Raw genomic sequence first — 24417 nt, forward strand, 5'->3', positions numbered from 1 at the left:
GACTTTGCAGGGCTAAAAGTATCTTTATTCTTACCTCATACTTGAGGATAGCATTCAATTTGGGAGTCATTTTCCTCTTGAACTTTTAAAGACATTGATTTATTACCTTATAGCTTCTAATGTTGCTGTTAAAAAGTTTGATGTCATTCTCATTCCAAATTGTTTGTAGGTGACCCTTTAGTTCTGTCTGGAATCTTTTAAGTTTTTTTTTTTAATCCTGGGTATTCTTAAATTAAAATGATATGCCTTAGGTAGGCATTTTTTCCCTACATTTGGTAGATCTTTTGAGTGTGGGAGTGCATAACTGGTTCCCTCTGGGACTTTAAAATGTTTTAAAAATTAGTTACTGAAAAGCTTTTTTATTTTTTAATGCTGTCTTTTGCTTGGCCATCAGACTGAATTTTTTAATTCTAAAGTTTTCTGTTGATTTTCTTGGATATTTTAGATAGGCAATATTATCATCAACAAATAATGACTTCTCTTTATAGTTGCATATTTCCATATTTATTCCTCATTTTTTCTTGTCTTATTTCATTGGCTGGGATATCTAAACCAATGGAAAATAGTAACTGTAGTAGCAGAGATCCTTTTCTTTTTACTCACTTTAATGGGAATATTCCTAGTATTCTGCTATGGATGTCTGGGCATATATCTTTTAAGTTAAGAAAATTTCCTTTCATTTCTAGCTTAATATGATTAGCATCAGGAATAAGTGTTAAGTTTATGCTCGTCTACTTTGGCATCAGTTTTTAATAATATATATGCATATATGTACATATAATTTTGCATTCTTGGAGAATTCATCTGAGGCTATGATGCACTGTTTTATTAAGAAACTGGTGGATTGTTGCTGATTTTTAATAATTTTACATAAATATGCACAATATAGATGTTCTGAAACTATCTTTTTCATGTTTTCCTCCTCCTGTTTGGCTATTGGGTTATGTTAGCCTTTAGAAAATTTCTGGTTAGCCTTTGTTTGTAAATCTGAGAATTTGGATAGTTTAAATATCACTTGTATGAATGTAGTGAGATTTTTTTTATTAGCCTAATGCATATTCAGATTTTATTATAATTATTGCAAGGACATTTGAAATAACACGTAATTTCTGTCATATACAAAATTTCTCAACACATCTACTTATTGTAAATATTAATTAGTATTAAAATAAAGTTTTACTTTTGAGAATTTTATTTTTATTTTTTAAATTTTATTATATTTTATTTAATCCCATGCTTCCAAAATATTATCATTTCAATATGTAACCAATTTAAACATTTTTGAGATATTTTACAATCTTATTTTTTCATTCTAAGTCTCTTTTTTTTAAACTTTATTGGAGTATAGTTGATTTACAATGTTGCGTTAGGTTCAGGTGTACAGCATAGTGATTCAGTTATACATATACATATATTCATTCTTTTTCAGATTCTTTTCCCATATAGGTTATTACAGAATATTGAGTAGAGCTCCCTTTGCTATACAGTAGATTCTTGTTGGCTATCTATTTTATATATAGCAGTGTGTGTATGTTAATCCCAAGCTCCTAATTTATCCCTCCCCCTCGGAATTTTATTACTTTACTATTTTTGCACAGCAGTATATTAATGTGCCCCATTGTGGTTATAATTTTTGATAATATCTTCTTGTATATCTAACAGTTTTAATTTTGAATACTATGTTGTTTGATTTACAATATTTGTAACTGTATGTGGATTATGCCTTTTATCAATATCAATATTCATATTATCTCATTAATGCTTTTGGTCTTGTATTGGTATTACATTTTATCTGATAGCAATAGTGTATGTTCATAGAAGGCTTTCCTTGGGGTTCCTGGGCAACAACAGTATGGAAGTCTTTGCTCTGGGGATTGAGAAGTTTGGTGTGTTCACTTCTGGGCCTCACATACTACTTAGTTATCTCCCTGCCCTTTGTGGAAATTTGGTTTTCTTTTGCCTCCAGCCTGGATATCTCGGCTAAAAGCTCTCTCAGGGAAGATTCTCCTTTGTTTGGAAAGTAATTCTTAAGGCTTTATCCTGGAAGGCAAATGCCCCTGTTTCCAGCTGCTTTGCTTTTGTCTCAGAGAAGGAGGACCAATACTGGCACAGCAGCTGCTGTTTGATGGATGGTCTCTTAATTAATTGCTCTGACCATTATCCTGCTCTTTAAATTTCCTGAGCTTGGAGTTTCTCTGCAGCTCCTTTGGGAAGAAAGGTTCTCACCTTGGCAATGGCCTTCTCTCAGGCCATTTGGGTCGAAGTTTTCTCACTGTTTTTTCTGTTAGCTTGCACCATCTTTATTGTCTCTTTTAGAAATTCTTCTCTATTTCTGGCTTGTTTATGGCATCCTTTCTTCTGATGACTACAGTTTTTGATGAATTCTTTTTTTAAGATCTATTTTTTCTGCCATATTGGAATTTATAAGAATGTGCTCAATCTGTCTCGAATTGATCTTGTCGCATTCTTTAAAAGATAAAGTTTTTAAAGAAAGATATAAATTACCTAAAATATCTAAATATAAGAAGTAATATGATAATTTCCACACAGTTAAAGAATTAGAAGAGTATAATAACCGTTGGTTCTCACCGTGTATTACTGCCCAATACACCTCTCTCCTCTCCAAGTGGTAACCTCTAACTTAAATTTTTTTTTCAAATTGTTCCCTTGCTTTTCGTAATGATTTTGCTCTAAATGTTTATATCTCTAAACACTGTATCTAATTTTTCATATTTATGTGTTTTACATAAATGGATTGTCTTCTTTGGAAGCTTACCTTTTTGTTTACTGTACTTTTTGTGAGATTCATCTTGCTGGCAAATGCAGTTCTAGTTCATTTGTTATTTTTGCAGATGTAGAGTATTCCACTGAATAAAGATAGTGCTCATTCTCTTGTTGGTGAACATCTGAGTGGTTTCTATATCTTTTAAAATTATAAACAATACTGCTATGATTCCCTTGCTTTTCTCCTAGTATACATGTGGGAGAATTCTTAGAGCTTATATGAATAGGATTAGAATGAGTGGGTAATGAGATACACATCTTTAATTTTGTTAGATAAATTATTTTTCCAAAAGATTGTAACTGTTACATTCCCACAAGTCTTATGTAAAAGTTTGCAAGTCTCCATACCCTCAGCAACATTTTTAAGCTTTTAAATTTCTGCAAATATATTGTGTATAAGGTTATATTTCACTGTGCTTTTAGTTTACAATTTCTTGATTACTAATAAGCTTGAGCATCTTTTCATTTGTTATGGATATTCAAATTCCTTCTATTAAATGCTTCTCTGTATCACTTGCACATTTTTTCACTTTTTAAAATTTATTTGTAGGAATTTACTAAAATAAATTTTAGATATCAATCCTTCCTTGATGATACATAATGTACTTACTACTGATACATTCCTTCTGATTTTTGGTTCATCTTTTAATTTCTTCAATCTTTTTCAAGTTTTGTCTTTTTATAGAAATTTTTCCCTATCTTGAGATCTTAAAGTTATTCTTCTATATTTTCTTCTAAAAGTTTAAAAATTTTATTTCATATATTTGAGTGTTTAATCCAACTAGAATTGAGTTTTGGGGTATGTTACAAGGTAGTTACACAATTTTTTGGACTTTTTTCCAAATGGAATTACCAGCACTGTTATTCTCCTGCTGATCAACAATTCCACCTGTCATGTGTCAAGTTTACCTATAGTATTTGTGGGTCCAATTCTTTCTGTTCTTTTGTCTCTTTGTCATCCTTTTTGCTAATCCCATATTGTGTTGATTATTTTTTTATAATAAGTGCTAAGTACTTATTTTTATAATAAGTGCTAACATCTACAGTGTATGTCTTATCTTTTCTGTGTGTATCTTAGTATCATCTTGTAAAGTCCTTTAAAAATCCTGTAGGTATGATTTTGATACATATTAGATCAATTAATTTTGGAAAACTGACATCTTTTAAATATAATCATTCTATCCATGAATGTGGGCAATTCCTCTATTTTTAAAAAGGTCTTCTTCAATGTCTTTTAGCAAAGATTTTATTTTTTTCCGTGAAGGTCACTCGCCACTTTGCTTAGATGTGTTACTAGGTACCTATTATTTATTTAATTTCTTATTGTAAATAAACTTACTAGAGACACACTTTTAACTCTTTAAGACTGTTACATATAAGTGCAATTGATTTTTTTGCATTTATTTCATATCCAGCCATCTTGTTAAATTCTTACAGTATGTATATTATTTCAGGCTTTTTATGTTTATAATCTGTGACTAATGACAATATTGTTTCCTCCTTTCCTATTATTCTTCTTTTCCTAATGAAATTATTGGCTGAAAATATGACAAATTAAAAGACTTCTTAGTAAAGTATTAAGGTTTACTAGGTGATTTTCATCTACTTAGAAAAAGCAGATTCAATTAAAAAAGCCTCTACCACATGAGATTTCTATAAAATTTAAAAGACTGTCTTGTGATCTAAAGACTCAGTCTCTTTGAATGAGCAATAATCAGCAAGATAGGCAGTCTGAGTTTTAATATCATCTTTTTATTGTTGCAAGTTGGTCAATTTCTGTGTTTCAGCTTTGTCTTCTACAATACCTGCCTAACCTTACTTCCAGAGGTATGAGAATATAGTGGGGTCTTTGCAGCCCTCTTCTTCTTATGTTTGACTTTAAAAATACTTGCCTGTCTGTATATTACAATACATTATGCTCTCTTTGCCATTTTAATAAATATTTTACATTGCCACATGACACTAGTCTCTTCCATCCATCAGTTCAGTTTTGACAACATGCCTGTCATTATTCGGTAGTGTGTAGGCAATGACTAGAAAAAGAGAACTGACAGTGCTATTGCAACAAAGGTGGAAGCCATTAAGATGAGGCAAAGCAGCAAATATTTAGCTTTAATTAGACATTCATTGTACTGATTATGAGGTCAAATGTGAAGATAAACACAGTTAAACTGCATGGATAAAACGTTGGAAACAAATCATTGAAGATTTATGCAAAAGATGAGATTTACTTTGGAATTGTGTAATTTTAAGTTGTCAAATAGAATTCCTCTGTACCTGCAAGCCTTTTGGATGATTGACTTTAGAACATGTAACTTTGATTCATCATTTCAAGTTCATATTTTGTCTTTATCATATGTTGTGATACTTGAAGGAAAATGTTTCAAAACCCTTCCAAATCAGAGTTTAATCAACTCTCTGATCATTATCAGAACACTAGAAGCATTTTTTCAGTACCTTTTTGAAAATAGTTGTAATGGATAATTTATGGTTAAAGTATTTATCTCATCCTCTTTTTTGTGTGTAGTGTATAAATTATTGAAAGTGAGTATAATTTTCTTTTGGAGAGTCTTTCCAACTTTGACTTTTTATTGGTATTATTTTTCTGGCACACAGAACAACTTAGGGTCATTTATCCTCACATCCCCATTCCCTGCTCTTTTTCTTTTTTTAATCCCAGAGGATTTTTACTTCCTTTAATCAGTTTTTAAGTTTTCACCATTCTATGAAGGACTTTTCAATTTCTGGAGCTCCTAGCTTTAGCCTCAACCTTTACTTTACCAAATCAGCCTTCCATGTAAAAATTCACTGGGCCGAGCTTCCTTTAAAAATGATTTGAAAATTCCACACGCAATAAATTATTATTATAAAACATAAAAATAAGAAAAAGCTATAACAAAATCACCTATGTCTCCATACCCAGAAATAACCGATGCTACACTTTGATATATACTCCTCAAAGTGTTTATATGTTAATAGAGCCATTACATATTTTATTTGTCTTATATAGAGAAATAAATGGAATCATACTTCCTATGATTTTACAATCTCTTTTTATTCATTCAACCTACATCATAGAGAGAAACCTCCGTCATGGGCATCTTTCCATATCAATAAATATACCTCTAGAACACATTTTATATCTGTTCAAATTCAATTACATGGATGTGTCAAGATTCACTATACTAATCCTCAGTTACTAGAATTTCAGGAGGTTTCTAAGATCATTAATTTATTAAACACATGGTCTGAGTATCTACTATGTGCCAGTCCCTATTGTAGGCACCAGAGTTTAGCAAAAAAAGGATAGATAAATTTTTGCTCATATGGAGCTTATTTTTGGAGAGTATCATTCAAATAATCTCTTCTTTGGGTGACCTACACTCCCATGATCACATATGTACCTTAGTTTGTTGTCTGCAGATGATCCTTTTTATACAACTTAAGGGAAAACATGCTTAGGTGTACTTCTCCATCCCTCTACTCCTTAATGCTACAAGTGACTCTTAGGTTTCTATGCTTTTGTTTGGAGACACTGATTGTACACAGAAATTACTGTTCTTGTAGAAATCTAAAAGCATAGCTGGAATTATTAGTAGGTATTTACTTCAGAGTCATCTTTTCATGTCACTCATTCAAAATAAATGCTCCTAACTGAACACATTTTGGTACATACAAATTACAGTATAATTTTATCTGACTGTTACAGGCTATATATGTTTTAGTAGTTGTTTTGGTGGTAGAATTTTAAAAAGCCACTTTGTACTCCAGTGGTGCTCTGTGTGGTGTTGCTTCTATATCCTCAACCATAAAACAGAGTTTGACTAGATGATTTCTACAGTGCTTGTCAGCTCTGAACAGGGAGGCTTTGCACTATCATAAAACAGTTCTTAAGACTGACTCAAATGACTTCAAACCTTGTTGATATACACACATCCATGCAGTCTCTCAGCTTCTGGCTCTGATTTCCCTTAAATATGTTATACTGTTTTCTCAATCATAGGAATGGCAGGATTTTCAATTAAGCATAGTCTGTACTAACAATCTATATTTCATTTCTCTCCTCTAGATTCTGGGGAATGTTTGCCCTCTCAAATGCAGAAGGGGAGCCTATCTACCTCCTCAGGGACTTTTCTTAACTGTCAAGTTGTCCCGTAAACTGATAGAAGAACTTTTTCAGAGGATTTTTCATTTTATCAGAAAGATGATGTACCATTGGATGTTTTCTTGTTTTCATTTCTTGTAATACACAGGTGACTATTCCCCTCCATGTACTTTTGCGTGGCCAGGGTCAACTATTATCATTAGGAAAATGTAGACTAAAATGTAGACTAACACAACAGTTAGTTAACCATGTTGGATTCAATTGGGCTTTCACTGTAGTTTTGCTTTTCTCATCTCTCTTGATATATAAATCTATCTGCAGAAGATGGAATACCAGGAGGACAGTAGAAATCAAAGGTCTCTCTAGCCTTTAACTCTTGGCAAACTCTTCAAGTTGCTTTGGATATTCTCAATTTCTTCTGCCATTTTTCCTGGGAGAATTCAGAATTAGTGTTCAATAATTTTTTTTTCTTTTTGGAAAAAACAAACTCTATTAGATTTTTTTCAAGTGACTCAGTTACTACAGTTTTCATAAGGTCAGATTCCAACTAGTATTTACATTTTTAACTGACATTCCGGGAGGATTTTTAGCTGGAGTTAAAGACAAAGAGAGAAGGGACAAGCACTTATTACAGCTTGACTGTTCTGAAAATGATCTGATTTTTAAAAGGTTACAAAATGAATATGATTATCTTATTATTCCTAATTTGAATTTACACCATTAAGACCACATTCTACTAAAGGAACATATAATACAAATTTATTACTATATAGTGTCACATTGAGGGATTCCGGTGCAAAGGGAAAACTCACTCCTTTGGAAATCAGCTTATCCCCAGCTGTTGATAGAAGGATTTGTGTAGCCCATAAAACCTTCCATGAGGCATGAGGCAATGGCTACAGTTTTGGTGGTCTCATCTCTGCTAATCTTTTCATTCCCACTCAAGTCACCTCTTTGCTTAGCCATAGACTTTGAGTTTCGGGGGAGGTACTGTAGATGTAATACCTTTGTCAGCTCCAAATCATTCCCCCGACATCCATGGTGATTCGATCTGTCTCTCTGAGCTGGAGATTTGGATATTCAGGGTGGGAATATGAAGGGCGGGGTTTGGGGCATTACTGGCTGAATGATTTTGACAGTCTCCCTGGTGGGGGGTGGGGAGGTGGGTGGATGATTGGGTCTCATAATATAAGGAAAATGAAATGCAAAGAAAGCTGTTTGGAAGATCCAAAGGCAAGAAACCGTAATTATACAGATTGTTTATTGCATAGTCAGAAAAATTCAGCTACCCATGAAGGCGAGACTCTCCACTGTGTCTTTTTTTTCTGGAAATTGACCAATTTCTGAGTACATGAAAAAAATATAGGAGATGGTAGCATCTGATCTCTGGTATCTCCAGTGCACAGCAATTTGCTGGCACAAATTAGATGTAAGATAAAATTTTATTGAATGAATGCTCTTAATTTAAATGACATACATCATTGGCTTCAGTTTAGGTTTATGTCTTGGTTGCTTGTAGAAGGCAGACATATGTAGGAAATGTTGCTAAGGAAGACTCATCTACTTTATTCCTGATAATATGAATAGTAAGGGTGATTGACAGTGAATATCTAAATATTATTTGTTTTTGTATTACAAAAACACACAGTAGGTATTTAGTAATATTTGTAGAGTAAATGAATAATGAATATAAGCTTGTTTTTAAAATACTTAATATGTGCTAGACACTGAGTAAATTACTTTATTTACATTATCTCATTTCTCTTTTATTACTCTGTGAGTGAGGTATTATGATCTCCATTGTAGAGATGAGAAAATAGACTCAAATAAATTGAGTAACTTTACTAAGATCAGATAGCTTACAAGCAGCAGAGCCAGTATTTGGCTGAGGTCCGTCTTATTCATTTTCTCATTATGCTCTTAACCCTTCTACATGTTGTCTGTCAAATTATAGTTCTTCATCAATGAATTTATAGTTCTTCTTTATAAATCCATTAATGCATCTTTTATTTTGGTCCTTATTCCAGTTATGTATGGCAGAATAAGCACTGAGTTTCCATAGTTGGTGCCTCTTTGATCTAAGATTTATTGAACTTTTAGGCAGATGATGTTGTACTAGCTGCTATAGGACATATAGTCTTGGCTATTTAAGGGCAGCAATTGTGTTTCACTCATTTCTTAGTCTCATAATATCTACCTAACACAGCATTTTACCTATAAAAGCCAACAAACATTTGACATGCAATTCTGGATTAAAAGAGCAAAAAACAGTACCATAAATTACATAAGATAGTATAAATGGCAAAGAAATATTACAAGCAAAATGAGCTATGAATTCTAAAGCGAGAGAAATCATTGTGGGTGGGAATAGCCAGGACAGTTGGCTTTGATAATTTTGTAAGAGATTTTGAAACTCCCTCAATTAGGTTGTTTTTTGTCATCCTTAACTGCTTTTCAGCAGTGATTTGCAGGACTTTTCCTTACACAGGAAGGGTCTGGGCATTTGTCTTGGGAACGACAAGAAATGTGAGAGCGGAGGAGGCAGTGGGTAGAGGCAGGGCTGAGGGTGGTGGAGTGGGGACCCGCCAAATCAGAGATGACATCATGGCAGCTAGAAGGGAAGCAGGCTGGAGAATAAGGTATCATTTATAATCAACAGTCTAACAGCAAGAGACATCAAAGAAAACTCCAATATCATAAGCTTCAAAAATTAAAAATTTCTTGGTCTCAATAAGAATGCGAATGCTGAGAAGAAGAAAAATTCGGTAAAATGCAACAATTCAAAATTAATTTCACTTTACACACCCATTTTCAGACAAGTATTTGATGAGTTTGGAAATACAATATAACGAATAGGACAATATAACGAATAGGTACACTCACGTATACTTTCTGTGTAAATTTTGAATCAAGTTAGTCTTTTTTTTTTTTTTTTAATTTTGTCATTTCTATATTTTTAATTTTTATTTATTTATTTATTTATTTATGGCTGTGTTGGGTCTTCGTTTCTGTGCGAGGGCTTTCTCTAGTTGTGGCAAGCAGGGGCCACTCTTCATCGCGGTGCGCGGGCCTCTCACTATCGAGTCCTCTCTTGTTGCAGAGCACAGGCTCCAGACGCGCAGGCTCAGTAATTGTGGCTCACTGGGCCCAGTTGCTCCGCGGCATGTGGGATCCTCCCAGACCAGGCCTCGAACCCGTGTCTCCTGCATTGGCAGGCAGATTCTCAACCACTGCGCCACCAGGGAAGCCCTCAAGTTAGTCTTAATACTTATATGTTCATATATTATCTAAGCACCTCAATTATGAATTCCTAATGCTATGTTTTATTCATCTTTTTATCCTTGGTACTTATCATAGTGTCTAATTTATAGTAAGTACTCAATGGATGAACAAATTTCCATTTAGAATATTAGTAGTGTTAAGAATTTAAGGAAGTCTTTCTTGAGTTTTAATATGTTTATCATATCAGAACAGATTGTAACCACAGCTGCAATAAATCTACTGTGATATGAAGCACACCACACCAAGGAAACTTTGTTTTATTCTGATTGCTGGTTATGAACTGATTTTGAGATTTAAAAAACAATGTAGATTAAGTGTGGCCACATTCAACCATTTAAAAATATAAGCCCCTATCTATCCTTGTCATTGATTTGTACAATATACAATCAAGTAAGACTAAAATAGTCATTTGAAACCCATCCTTGTTCCTATAACACCAGTTATTTATAGCAACTTATTTATATCCAGCTCTCACTCAGAAGTCTATTATTTTATAATATTACATATGGACCTGCTCTCCGGGTGTTTATAGCCTAGTATGAAAAAAAAGGTCAACCAATTTAGGTTACATATGAGAAAATAAAATAATATAGAATAAAGTATCTATAAAACAATGTGAGGCAGAATTGTTTGATTGTATAAGAATATTTTAGGAGAGGGTAGATTAGTTTTGAATAGTCTACAAGAAATGATAAATTATACAGGTAAGATTTGTATCAGATCTTTAATATTTGTATGCTGTGACTCATGGAAGAATGGTAGAGGGAAAGTTGGCATGAGAACAATTTTTTTTTTTTGGCTGAAGTAGAAAAGTTTGAACTGGATAAACTGGCAGCTGGGTTTGTTTCATGACTTGGAGCCAAACGACAGGTGGCTTTATGAGACTATGATGGTTTTGAGCCCTACCTGATGGGCTGTGGGAGAGCCCTGGAGGTTTTGGAGGCTAATTAACATAGTTAAAAAGGAAGATAACCACAGTGCTACCACCAAGAACTAAGTAAAGGTAAAAAGGAACGTAAGCAGGTTTATTAGTCCAGGAAATGTTACTATTCAGGAAACCTTTGGATGTCCCCAGTACTAAGGGTTGTTATTTCTTAGACCCTTTATTAAAAATGAGAAGGAAATAGCCTTTAAGAGGAATGGATTAATATAATCTAGTAATAAATGCATTTATTTATTTATTTATTTAACCAACTCAAAATTATTGCTTATTGTGAGGTTGCCTGAGGATGCACAGTAAACCAGATAGTCTCAGCCCTGATGACACTTATCATCCAGTGCTAGGGATGTGTGAGTGGTCACACCGATGAGCAATTCAGGACACTCCACAATACAGAGAGAAGTGCTGGGATGGGATTGGTGTAGAGTCTTTTGGGAACACATAGGAATGGCATAATCATGCTTGGAAAAATACCCTGTGTTACTTTCTGCAACTGGCAATATTACTTTAAATTAATTAAATTGCTCATAATATGATAATGGTAATGGCCTAACATATATCTAGCATCTTGTTATGTGTCAGCCCTGGGAAAATGTTTTATGTGCATTATCTCATTTTAATCCTTAAAACTACCCTGCTGGATAGGCACTAGTTTGTTTTGTTGTTGCTATTATTTTCCAGATAAGGAGTGAGACTGAAAAAGTTGAGTACCTGTCTAATGGTCACAGAACTAGTCAGGAGTAGAGAAGGGCACAAACTAAAACTATACGTTAACTTTCATAAATACATATGTGAAACTTCTGAAAGAAGACACTAAGCAGGAACACAGAGTGTGCACAGCTAACACAACCGCTGCTCAATATTAAGAACAACTCTCCTACATTCAAGTAGCTATAAGTTTTTAAAACAGTTACAATGGCAAACTTGTTGAATTTTTTAGATCAGTAAGACTCAAATGCAAAACTCACTTTTTCGCATCTGAGGACAGGAAATGTAAATTTAAAATGAATTGGACAGCAGTGAAGCCACTCACTAGAACAGAAATCCTTTTCAATTATAGCAATTGAAATCTTCTTTGGCACAAGAATAATTGTGAAATATTTATGTATGATTGAAGCAGCAGTACCAGACAAAGAAACGATTCACAACCCTTCCAATAATAGGTTTGGAAGTAGGCAAACATCTTTTTAATGCAGTGTAAGAACCAGTTTAAGGTTTAGGTTTGAAGCTTAAATATTTGATTTTTAGTTTTCCTATTTGTCTTCTGTGTGTCAAAATTTTCCATCTTAAAAATGGTTACTTTTACAAATGAAGAGAAATGCCAATTTCATGAAAAGCAGAGGACATAATTTATGTATCAGTCCCTTATTTTTTAAAAAGTGGCTAATGCCATTATACATAACATAACCTTAGATGGAGTGATCATTTCCTCAGGTAATCTCTTTTGATTAAGAAGCTGCTCAGTGGCACAGAAAAGGACAGCAGCGTGTGATTGCTCCCTCGCCAGATCATGTCTGAATAATAAGTAGTCAAAGCAAGAATAACTTGGAATATTGAGGTGTCTTCATTTTGTAACCTTAGAACATTTCATCAGTTATTTTATCCTCACAATATGGATTTCAAAATTTTAGTTCTCTCTCTCTTTTTTTTTTAACATCTTTATTGGAGTATAATTGCTTTACAATGGTGTGTTAGTTTCTGCTGTATAACAAAGTGAATCAGCTATACATATACATATATCCCTATATCCCCTCCCGCTTGCGTCTCCCTCCCACCCTCCCTTTCCCACCCTTCTCTTAAAGTTACAACACACAAAATGATATTGATGGAGAATAGCTGGGACCGAGGATGGGTTATAAAACGTCATTTTTTCATCCTGAGTAACACCAATCTCAAAGTGATAATATCCTGCATCTACTGATTCTTAAATAACAATTTGACTCATCAAATCCAGACGTATCAAAAGAATGCAATCTAGTTGAATCTAAAAACTGCCTTGAGTAATAATTAATAGATAAAGAGGAGGGCATTAAAAATGCACTGCAAAACAAAGGCAAACAAAATGTAAATGGAATTAATGACTTTGGTCCAATTATACCCAAAATATGTAGCAACTAAAAGAAATAACCAAATTGAGATAAAAATTCCTCAAGTAGAATGATATTGCTAAGTTTTAAATTTCCTAAATGATAAGAAGCCCTAGGTCCTTTATAATATTAAACTAATTCATTGTACATGTTTCTAAGTAATAAACTATGAAGTATGACTGACACATAGAATTATGCATGTTAAAACTGAGGAAAACTTAGAGATATCTGGTACACACCAAGTACAAAAAAAGAAACAATTAACTTAAAATAGTAAATTAAATAACATATGTTAAATAAATAAAAATATAAAGACTTTTCAGGTAGCTTCTTACCAAAAACTTGCTCAGGAACTTGAAAATGACTTTGTAAGTGCTTTATGCCTTGGCTCATATTTCCAGTTAAAATGAGTATTGCATATTCTTTGAGATATTACATTTTTTTTTGAGATATCAAGTGGAGCTGCATAGTCTGTATTTGTTTCCCTGTTGGCTTCAACACTGCTGTATAAACTTGTAACTGGCAGTAAATGATGTTAATGCCTTGTGATTCCCATAAATGAGAAAGGCGGGCCGTTGCTTGTCATTTAATTCAGTTTATAACTGTCAGAACAGGTTTTGTCATTGGAGATGAGTCTGGCTTAAGTTACTAAAACTTATTCATGAGCTTATTTAACCAGAATGAGAAAGTGTACAGTGACAATTTCAAACATAATTATGATTTTATTTCTTAAAGGAAAATTGTGAAAAATTTAAAATTTCACCTATATGTAGAAATATTTGTAAAGTTTGTGAAGGAAAGGTTTTTAATTCTTCATCAACTCTGGGTCATAGGTTGGCGTTACTGAGTTACCCTTTTGCAAATAAGAAAACTGGGAAGTGAAGTTACTTGTCCTAATGTCAGATAGAAAGTAAATGTCAGAGTCAGGGCTTAAACCATGGGTATCTGACTTTAGGTTCAGTACTTTTCCCACGAAACCACAACTACTGTTTTAAATCTATTTAATACTGCAGTGTTATCCAGAGCCATAATTTGCTATATTTGTACTACTGCCCGTGTTATTAACTAAATATTCATAAATGTGTGTAATCATTAACTATTTGGAAGGTGAAACAAAAAGGTTGTGCATTATTTTCCAGCTTTATTGGGGTATAATTGAAAAATAAAAATTGTATATATTTAAGGTGTCATTGTGATGGTTTGATATACTTACCCATTGTGAATGATTACCATAATCACGGTAATGAACACATTCATCACCTCTCGTAGTTATCTTTTTGTGTGTGAAGGGGGTGAGAACTATTAAGATCTACCCTCTTAACAAATTTCAATATAAAATACAGTATTATTAACTATAATCACCATGCTGTATATTAGATCCCCAGAATGTTTTCATTTTATAACTGAAAGTTTGTACCCTTTGACCAACATCCCCCATTTCCCCCATCCCCAGTCCCTGGTAAACACCAATCTGGTTCTGTGTGTTCTTTTTTAGATTCCACACATAAGTGAGATCATATAGCATTTGTCTTTCTCTGTCTGCTTTATTTCACTAGCATAATACCCTCGAGGTTCATCCATGTTGTCAAAATGACAGGATTTCCTTCTTTTTTTATGGCTGAATTATATTACATTGTATATTTATACAACATTTCTTTATTCATTCATCAGTTGACGAACTTAGGTTGTTTCTGTGTCTTGGCTATTGTGAACAAATTCTTCAAGATACTGATTTCATTTCCTTAGGATATATCCCCAGTAGTGGGATTGCTTGATCATGTGGTAGTTTTATTTTTAATATTTTGAGGACCTCCAAACAGGTAATGCATTTTTAAACAAGTGAAGGTGTGTCTAATTAAGACCATCCATGTTATCTGTTTTTCTCTTTCTCAGGATGTTCAGTGGTTATAGCACAGTAAGTGCTAAAGAATGGATGGAGTGGGTGCAATACTCTGATCTGATAAGGGTGTAATATTTCAATGTGCTGGAAGACAGAATGACTGCTTACAAATGATTGACAACAAGGTCAGGGGCATAAAGGTGTGGTTGAACAGGGAGCTAGAAAATTGGGCCCTGGGAGTTATTTAATATACCTGGAGTCACTTATGTATATGAGTATCAAATATTATAACTTGTAAAAATGAGGTAAATTGTTCCCCATGGTGTCTGCTGGCTGATTCTTCCTTCTCTATCCTTTGGCATAATGCACACAGTTTTCCTTTTTAAATCCTCTAGAGGGAACACACACTTGACATTCCACCCTGCGTCCCATACTCTCTCTAGTCCTAACAATCTGTCTGATTCACATGATTATTACTTGTCTGGCCCTAATGTAGATGAATTCCAAGATCCTTTCTTCCTCAAAAATTCTGTGGCTTTTTCATCTACAGTGGGCTTTTTGTATAAGTCATTATACACAAATAATAGCTAAGGTCTGCTTCTGTTACAGACCATACAGTTTGGGGGCTAAAAGACCTGTATTCAATTTATTCCAGGTTCTTCAATTACCAAACCAAAAGGTATCCCTCACAAAATTAAAAGTTAACCTAATATTGTAATTTATGGAAATTCATGACAAGTGCATTAGTTACTGGACTCATCAACCAGGGGACCCAAAGTTAGCTTTCTCAAACCTAACTGAGCTAAAGGGAGTCTAATCCTGTGATACAAAGAAATAATCAGGTTTCCGGTGTCTGATGGTCTTGGTTCACGGAGGTAGCTTCCATCTCTTGAAGCCCCTCATCCTAATCTTGATTTCCTTTTAGAAGAGGATTATACATGTACACTATGAGATATATATATATACACTATGCTATATATATATAATCATATATATATACTGTTGTGAAATTGTATATTCATATTAATAGATATTATAATCTTTTTGCATATCTCTGTAGTATGGAAACTTACTCAGCTCATAGGAAACAGCAGAATACACATTTATTTCAAGTGGACAGGGAACATTCTCCAGGATAGATCATATACTAGGCCACAAAACAAGTCTCATTTATTATTTGAAAATATGATTTTTAATGGTTGTTTCGTATTTTGTTACGTACCATAACTTCAGGACTTAATCTTCAGTTGTTAAGCATTTAGGATGTTTTCTATCATAAACAAGTACTGGAATTGCTCTTTTCAAAGTTAGCAATGACCACTAGTTATCCAACCCATGACATCTGTCATTTGAAATGGTTGCTGCATCTTCTGAGAGAAATGTCCCCTGCCTTTGATCCTCTTTCTTTTTCTCTGACTTTTCATTCCTCTCCCTAAATTTAGATGGTCCTCAAGGCAGTATCCTTGGCTTTATCTCAACAGAGTCTCCTCTGGAAAATTCACTTTTCCCAAATCTACATTTTCAGTCTTGAAGACTCTCACAAGTTCTATCACCTCTTTTCTTATTAAACATTTTTACCTAAAACCAGTGTTTAAAGCCAAATTGAACTTACCCAAGTTTATATAAGATTGAACTTAACTAACCCAAATTCAGCACTTTTTGTGACCTCCAGATTCTTTTAATGGTACAAACCATTGTCTGAATTGTCCAACACAAAGATTCTCATGTAAACTCCTTCTCATTCATCTTTTCTGCCAACATAACCAAGTCCTTCCTTTTTCCTCCTTTCCTTTCCATTTAATGTCACTTAAATTCTTCTTTCACTATTTCAATTGAACATTAATTCTATTCGCTTCACTTTTAGGCTGCCCAATATCCTCATTTAAAGAAAAAAATAGTCTTTGAAATGGAAGTCAATGGTAAAACAGGGTCTGATACATAGCATATAACAATATAAAAGCAATTTGAACAACTTTTTGATTCTTGAAATACGTGCATCACAGAAGAGTTTTTTTGTTCAATACAAGGAGATAGGGACAGGGGTGTCTTTTTTCCTAGTTCTCCAAGGATTTCTGCCCTGTAACATCTTTCCATATGTGCATCCCTCTGGGATTGCTTTGTAATCTTGCGATCAATATATGGTGTGTTAGGTGCACCCAAGATGATATCACCTTTGATGTAGTCTGACCTATCTGTGATGTTCCCATCTTCCTGAATTGTCATCATGGTCTTTAACAAGAGGTCCCTTAAAAATTGCCCTACCCTGGTCTGTGGACAAAGTCAAGCCAGGCATTCCACAGATACATGTCATTCAGCTCGAATAAATGATGTGCATATTTTAGATCCCTTATTATAATGGCAAAAATATTTCTGTACAAATATGTTAAATACATAGCACATACTGTTTTTATGTATTGTGTTGCTTAAATAAACAGTTTGATTTCTATGTGAAAAAAATTGGGAAAGTTATTATAGGAAAGTACTATCATGTGGAGAAGACCATATGTTTGACTAAGGATTTTATCATATTAAGCACCCAGCTGTCTTCGGCCATTGAAGCTTTCTTGGACAGATATGTGCCTGAGCTTTCTAAAAGCACTTTTCTGATTGCCAGTAGAGTTTGGCTTCAGGGACTCTCTCACTCCTATATTTGCCAGAAAGAATGAAAATACTGATGCTTTCCCTCAGTTTTAGGAGAGAAACATTTTAGAGCACTGGAATGAGAGACTGTGGAAGGTCATATAATTACCTCCCATTAAGGCCTTTAAAAACAGAATGGCTATTTATATTCCTGGAGTTCTTAATGAAGCTCTTTTCTGCAGTGAAGGAGTGATTCTGTGATGATTTCTGAGGTCATTCTAGGTCTTGTTTTGAATAGTTCTAATGTCTTAGATAAGTTTGGTTCAGAAAAACATTCCTATTCAGAAAAATTGGGTCTGGTGCTGGCTCTATCATAAAGTTATTGGGTAAATCTTAATTCTTTCACTATTTTTGAAAAGAGTGTTTAAAGATAAAAGAAATAATAAATGTAAATACTCTGTTGCCTCTTTAGAAAAGAACTTAAAAGAGAAATTCTAAATTGTCTTGTCCAGTTGCTTTCTAATCTCTATACAGCTCAATTGCTAGGCTGGTTGAGGCAATTAATAAAAGAGGTTTATATTTTGAAGAAATAAAAAGTGAGGACCAAAGCCAAGTATCTGCTTTTTCATAGAAGTGACCTAAGTAGTTTCAACATTATGTGCCAACTGCTGTGGGTTGCATGAGGGGTCTTTTCTCACTTTCCAACTTTGAGGATTTTGTACCTTTCTTGTCCCACGGTCCCCTCTGCTATCTCTTTCCACATTACTTTCTTCAGCCCCAGCATCTTTGCTTTCTCCCGTTTGCTGTTAAGGGAAGGGACAAGGTGGCAGAGTGAAAAGCACGTGAATTTGCATCAGGCAGACCTGGGTTTGCATCTTCGTCACTTAGCATCAGGATTTCCTTTGTCAAGTTATATATCCTCATGTGAAAACACTGAAATAAACTCTACCTCTCAAAATTGGTACAAAATGAGATGATATCTGGAAAGCATCCTAGCACAGTTGCTGACACAAAATGAATTCTCAATAATTATTAGGCATTATTGTTCTATTTTCATATGTCGTGTTGAAATACCACTGCCAATTTGAATATAATTATTTTAAGCCTGATAAAAGGGAAACAAATTGGCTCTAAAAAAGGAATACATGATAAATAAAAGCAAAAGATATTTGAAAGAGATATCCCAAAATAAAAAGAAGCAAGTATTATTAACATAAACAGTTTCAATTGAGATGTAGGCTTTTAAACTAAATAAATACTGACAAGAGCATTAAGTTTTCAAATATAATTTGATGATAGATCCTCTAGTAATCTTCCTAAATTGGAGGCCACTCTGGAGAAAATATTTTGGATATATTCTTAAAAATTGAAGTGTAGGGCTTCCCTGGTGGCGCAGTGGTTGAGAATCTGCCTGCTAATGCAGGAGACACGGGTTCGAGCCCTGGTCTGGGAAGATCCCACATGCCACGGAGCAGCTGGGCCCGTGAGCCACAGCTGCTGAGCCTGCGCGTCTGGAGCCTGTGCCCCGCAACGGGAGGGGCCGCGATAGTGAAAGGCCCGCGCACCGCGATGAAGAGCGGTCCCCGCACCGCGATGAAGAGTGGCCCCCACTTGCCGCAACTAGAGAAAGCCCTCGCACGAACCGAAGACCCAGCACAGCCAAAAATAAATAAATAAATAAATAAATAAAATTAAAAAAAAAAAAAAAAAATTGAAGTGTATATCGAAGTTGTATGTTTATCTAGGAAAGCCAAGTGCAGTTTTGCACATGTTGTTTTCCAAGTTAGAGAAGCTATATAGCATGGAAGTTAAGAGTATGGGCTCTATTTTTAATAACTTTAAATGGAGTATAATCTATAAAAACATTGAATCACTATGTTGTATACCTGAAACTAATTGTAAATCAACTATACTTCAATAAAAATAAATAAAATAAAAACTAAAAAATGTATCATCAGGCAAACAACAATAACAAAAGAGTACAGGTCCTAGAGCTGAGTACCAGGGTTTGTATTCCAGGTTCATCAGTTACTAGCTCTATTACCTTGGGGAGGCTACATAACTGCTTTGTGCTTCATGCTTTCATGTGTAAATTTGAGATAATAACAGTTCTGTGCAATATAGTTTGTATGTATGTGCAAGCATGTGTGGTAATTAACTGAGTAAATACAAAGGGGTTACAACACTGCTTGGCAAAGAATAAATGCTTTATATTTATTAAGTGCTATTATCATTATCATTAGTAGTGGTAGTAGGTACAGGGAGATAGTGCTACTTGGAAATGATAATGTTTGGTAACCTTCCCAGAATTATTTTATGGCTAATGCTGATTAAACATTGAATATCTTCGAAAGACTAGAAAAGGCCACAATTTGAGGCTCAAATAAGGAGATCAGTATTATCAGTACTTTACTCACTGATAAAGAAGTTAAAGAGAGCTATAGTTCGTAAAGCTACATTCATGTGACAGAGTAAGGATCTATCTCTACTTGCATTTGCAAACAAAATACAGTATTGGGGTTGCACCTAAATTTAAAAGATGATTTTTTTCATCTTTTTTTTTTAAAGGGAACGCTATTAATTTATTATTTTGGCTGTGTTGGATCTTCGTTTCTGTGCAAGGGCTTTCTCTAGTTGCGGCAAGTGGGGGCCACTCTTCATCGCGGTGCGCGGGTCTCTCACTGTCGCGGCCTCTCTTGTTGCGGAGCACAAGCTCCAGACGCGCAGGCTCAGTAGTTGTGGCTCACGGGCCTAGTTGCTCCGCGGCATGTGGGATCTTCCCAGACCAGGGCTCGAACCCGTGTCCCCTGCATTGGCAGGCAGATTCTCAACCACTGCGCCACCAGGGAAGCCCTACTTTTTTCATCTTTAAATGAGGTATAAATCTATGGTGAAAACATGAATCATACCTTTATTTTATTATAAGATGCAACTCTAATCTGAGTTCCTGGTACACACACACACACACAAACACTCAGTTCAATCCTTGCTGCAAATCTGCAAGGCATTTCTTAATATTTCTATTGTACAGATGAGAAAACTGAAGATTAGCAAGATTTTTGTGGCTTGCTTAAGACACACACTATGTGGGAGATTTCTTGACTCCTTATTGGGTCATTTTGTCTCTCTAAAGTGCCTTCATTTCCTGAAAGTATTGCTGTTATGTCACTCTATGGATCTTTGCTATATTTTGTTATGTTCAGAAAATGTATCATATTTAAAAAGAAAGTTCATTTTTATAAATCAATCTCTATTAAGAAACAAGGGTGTGTTCAGATGGAGAGCCACTGAAGGTCTGGGGGTTGGAGGCAGAAAGGGAAGTAAACTCACCCTAAAGAAATCCAGGGCTCTGGGCATCACTAAAGCAGAAGCCCGGGAGAAGCTGATCAGCAGACAAACTGGTAACGTATGACCATAGCGACAGAGAGGTGGGATTGTAGCTGCGTTAATGAAGCAGGTTTTTGTCAATTTTGGGTGAATCATGCTGACAGCCAGCAGCATGCACCAAAGAGTAAATCATGCTCTCTGGAGGCCTATCACAGAAGGGATGCAACTAATGAGATTCCATGCATCACACTGATGAGGTATGAACGAACGCTCATCAGGAACAATTGACCTAGAAACCAAGACCAGTCTTTCAAGGGGTATCTTATAGCCAAGCCCTATCAGTGTAGCCAGCTCCAGATGAAATATGTGCTTTTTCTAAGCCAACTTAGTGACAGAGCAATCCTGATTTTTTCCTACCGCTGCTGACAGGGTTTTATGGACCTGGTGTGCATGGGTAAGTTCTAAAATAGAACAAAGCTAGGGTAGGGTAAATCTTCCCAGTCTTGGGTGAAGGGAAGAGAATAGGAACTCTGGTGTCAGAGTCCTAAGATTCAAATTCCAGCTCTTCCATTTATTTGCTGTAAAATTGGGTGTGTTACTTAGTATCTTGGTAAGTTTTTTCATCTCTAAAATGGGATTAAGGATACTTAATTCAAAATGCTTAAGATGTCGGGCTTCCCTGGTGGCGCAGTGGTTGAGAATCTGCCTGCTAATGCAGGGGACACGGGTTCGAGCCCTGGTCTGGGAAGATCCCACATGCCGCGGAGCGGCTGGGCCCGTGAGCCACAATTGCTGAGCCTGCGCGTCTGGAGCCTGTGCCCCGCGACGGGAGGGGCCGCGATGGAGAGAGGCCCGCGCACCGCGATGAAGAGCGGTCCCCGCACCGCGATGAAGAGTGGCCCCCGCTTGCCGCAACTGGAGAAAGCCCTCGCACGAACCGAAGACCCAACACAGCCAAAAATAAATAAATAAATAAATAAATAAATAAGAAAATCCTTTAAAAAAAAAAAAAATGCTTAAGATGTCGTATGTAATGCCCTGGCATACAACAACTATTTAATAAATAATTGTTCTATCAGTCCCCTTCTATTTAGAGACAAGAATTGATATACAGTGTACTATCTGTCTTTTCCCAATTACAATTTCCTGGCATTCCTTGCTCCTTTCCTAAAGTTTAAGATTCATTCATTCATTCATTCAGCAATCAGGTAAATGAGCATTTACAGTGTGCCAGGAACTGCACCAGGTCCTGAGATTTTAGAGATAGAGAACACAGCCTCTGCTTCTACGTTAGTCACTGATCACTGCAGAATTCATGGAAAACTTCAATTCAATGTGATGAGTACAGCATGCTAAGGGAACAGCTAGGACAGGTGGAGTATTGGGTTATCTGTAGAGCCTCCTACAGTATGAGTATGGGTTAGCCAAGTAAAGGAAGGTTAGGGTAATGGTATATTCCCCGAAAAGGGTAACATATACAAAGATATGAAGGTCCTGTGTAGACAACCATGGATCTCTTTCAGGTATTGTAAAGGCCAGTTGTAAGTTTTAAATGGCTTCCAATAAAGTAGTCAATTCAATCCTAGTCAAAGACACACGTTTCCATTTAGTCTCTGTTTTGTCACTCATTGCCTCCCACTCTTGCTTCCATCCACAACTAATTCTCAGAAGTTTTCTGTGCTGCTTGGCCTTGTGTAAACTATCCAAGCTGTAGGGCTAAGATCTAGAATTGCAGGCACAGTCTTAGATGTTTTTCTAAACAATTTAACTACTGTGGTCAGTGCCACAGATGTCTTAGTTTAAAAAATGTGTAAAGTTTTATTAGGTATTAACATTTCAAAAGAGTTACTACTATAGTTTACAGACAGCCTTAAAAAGAGAGTAATATAGATTGAATAACCAGAAGGAATTATGCCTTCCTATTCTTAAGATGTGTGTTATCCTAGGCACCTATTGTGTGCTATAATGGAACTAGCTTAAAAACACTGTTTAAGTTTTGTTCAAGATATTCTTTCAGAGCAAAAGATAGAGTTCTGGAGCTCTGTACCTTAGTTGGGTTGTGTGAGCTAAAGTGAGTAGCAAAAAACTGAAGTCATTTGCATAATGATCCTCCTGAGAGCCCCAACTCAGTCCTTACCTATAAAATTGTGATTTTTATTTTAGTTAGGAAAAAAATGTTAGAAAAGACCTTTTGGATAAAAAGGTCCTTTTGTTTGTATATTATTGGAATACATTTCTTTAAAGTATTGCTTTGCCTAGCAAAGTCTAAGTACAGGGAAATAATGGATATTATAGAGAAAATTCTGAATATATACATTTACATTACTAGAAAAGAAAAGAAGTGATAGCCCACGACTCAGCATTTCAAGGGTTGCTTATTGATTTATATAGAGCTTGGCTGTATCTGTATAATTCCCAGTGTTTATGACATATTGGTTAATTGCTTAAATGGGTAAAATATTTATTTAAATAAATCTGATACTTCATGATATGGGAATTTAAGGCCAGAAGAAAACTTAGAGATGAGACCTGTAGTGTTATACTCTGTTGTTTCAAATCTTATTATTTATCAAGAACTAGAAAAAGCCAACTAAAATCATTAAGGGGGAAAAAAGATTCTGAACCAAATGTAAATTTACTTGTCATTCTAAAGTATATGGACCAGTGCAGAAAAACTAACCCTGTTTATTTATATTCTTGAGCAAATTTTGGATGTCTGTATTTTGTTCATTTCAAGAACCTCATTTAAGTTGTAGTCTCTGAATGAGTGCTACAGGTTAAAACATAGCCATCTGTGGTGTCCTGTCTGAGACATCAGAGTTCTCTTGAGAATAGAGAGCAGTAGGTTTATAGATGTATTTTATTCTTCCTAATCTGGTATTGAGACCTAAAGAAACTAAGAGAACAATTATGAAGGGCAATTTTTGCAGAAATCCCCCATGCTACATTTAACCAGATTGATAATGGCAGAATTTCCTAAAGTTATGATGTTAGAATTCTTGATTCTTTAGTGAGTGAGTGTATCAGTTGGATTCCATTTAAGTAGAAAGTTATCGGAGTATGCATATAGAAACTGTATAGATTTTTAATGGAAAGATATTTAGAAGTTCATTTAAGAAATGACAGACCAAAGAGAAAGTGCTAATTTGTTAATAGGAACAGTAGGAATTAAATAAATTATTTGCTAAGACATTTACAGGGAAAATCAGGGGACAGATGCCAGCAACAGACATGAAGTTCCCTAGAGAGGAAGAGAACTATGATAGCACAAAACCAGATGATCAAGGTATTAGAATGTGAAATCTGACAAAAACTCCAGGCCATATGGAGCCCATCTCACAGTTGTGAAATGGAAAAGGGACGAGATAAACCTTTCTCCCCATCCTTGGTTTCCAAAGAAACAAGACCTCATATTTAAAGTAAACTCAAATATATTTAATTTAGAACAAGAAAACCAAAGATAGATTTAGCT

The 24417-nt window shown here is 35.0% G+C and overlaps 1 protein-coding gene across 1 annotated transcript in view; it reads left to right on the top strand.

Annotated features, from left to right (window-relative positions):
* NXPH1 (neurexophilin 1) overlaps positions 1 to 24417 on the top strand; it is a 287114-nt gene that overhangs the window by 207637 nt on the left and 55060 nt on the right. The gene's annotated exons all lie outside the window — the stretch shown is intronic.

This window comes from Balaenoptera acutorostrata, chromosome 7, assembly GCF_949987535.1.
Source record: "Balaenoptera acutorostrata chromosome 7, mBalAcu1.1, whole genome shotgun sequence".
Taxonomy (NCBI): Eukaryota; Metazoa; Chordata; class Mammalia; order Artiodactyla; family Balaenopteridae; genus Balaenoptera; species Balaenoptera acutorostrata.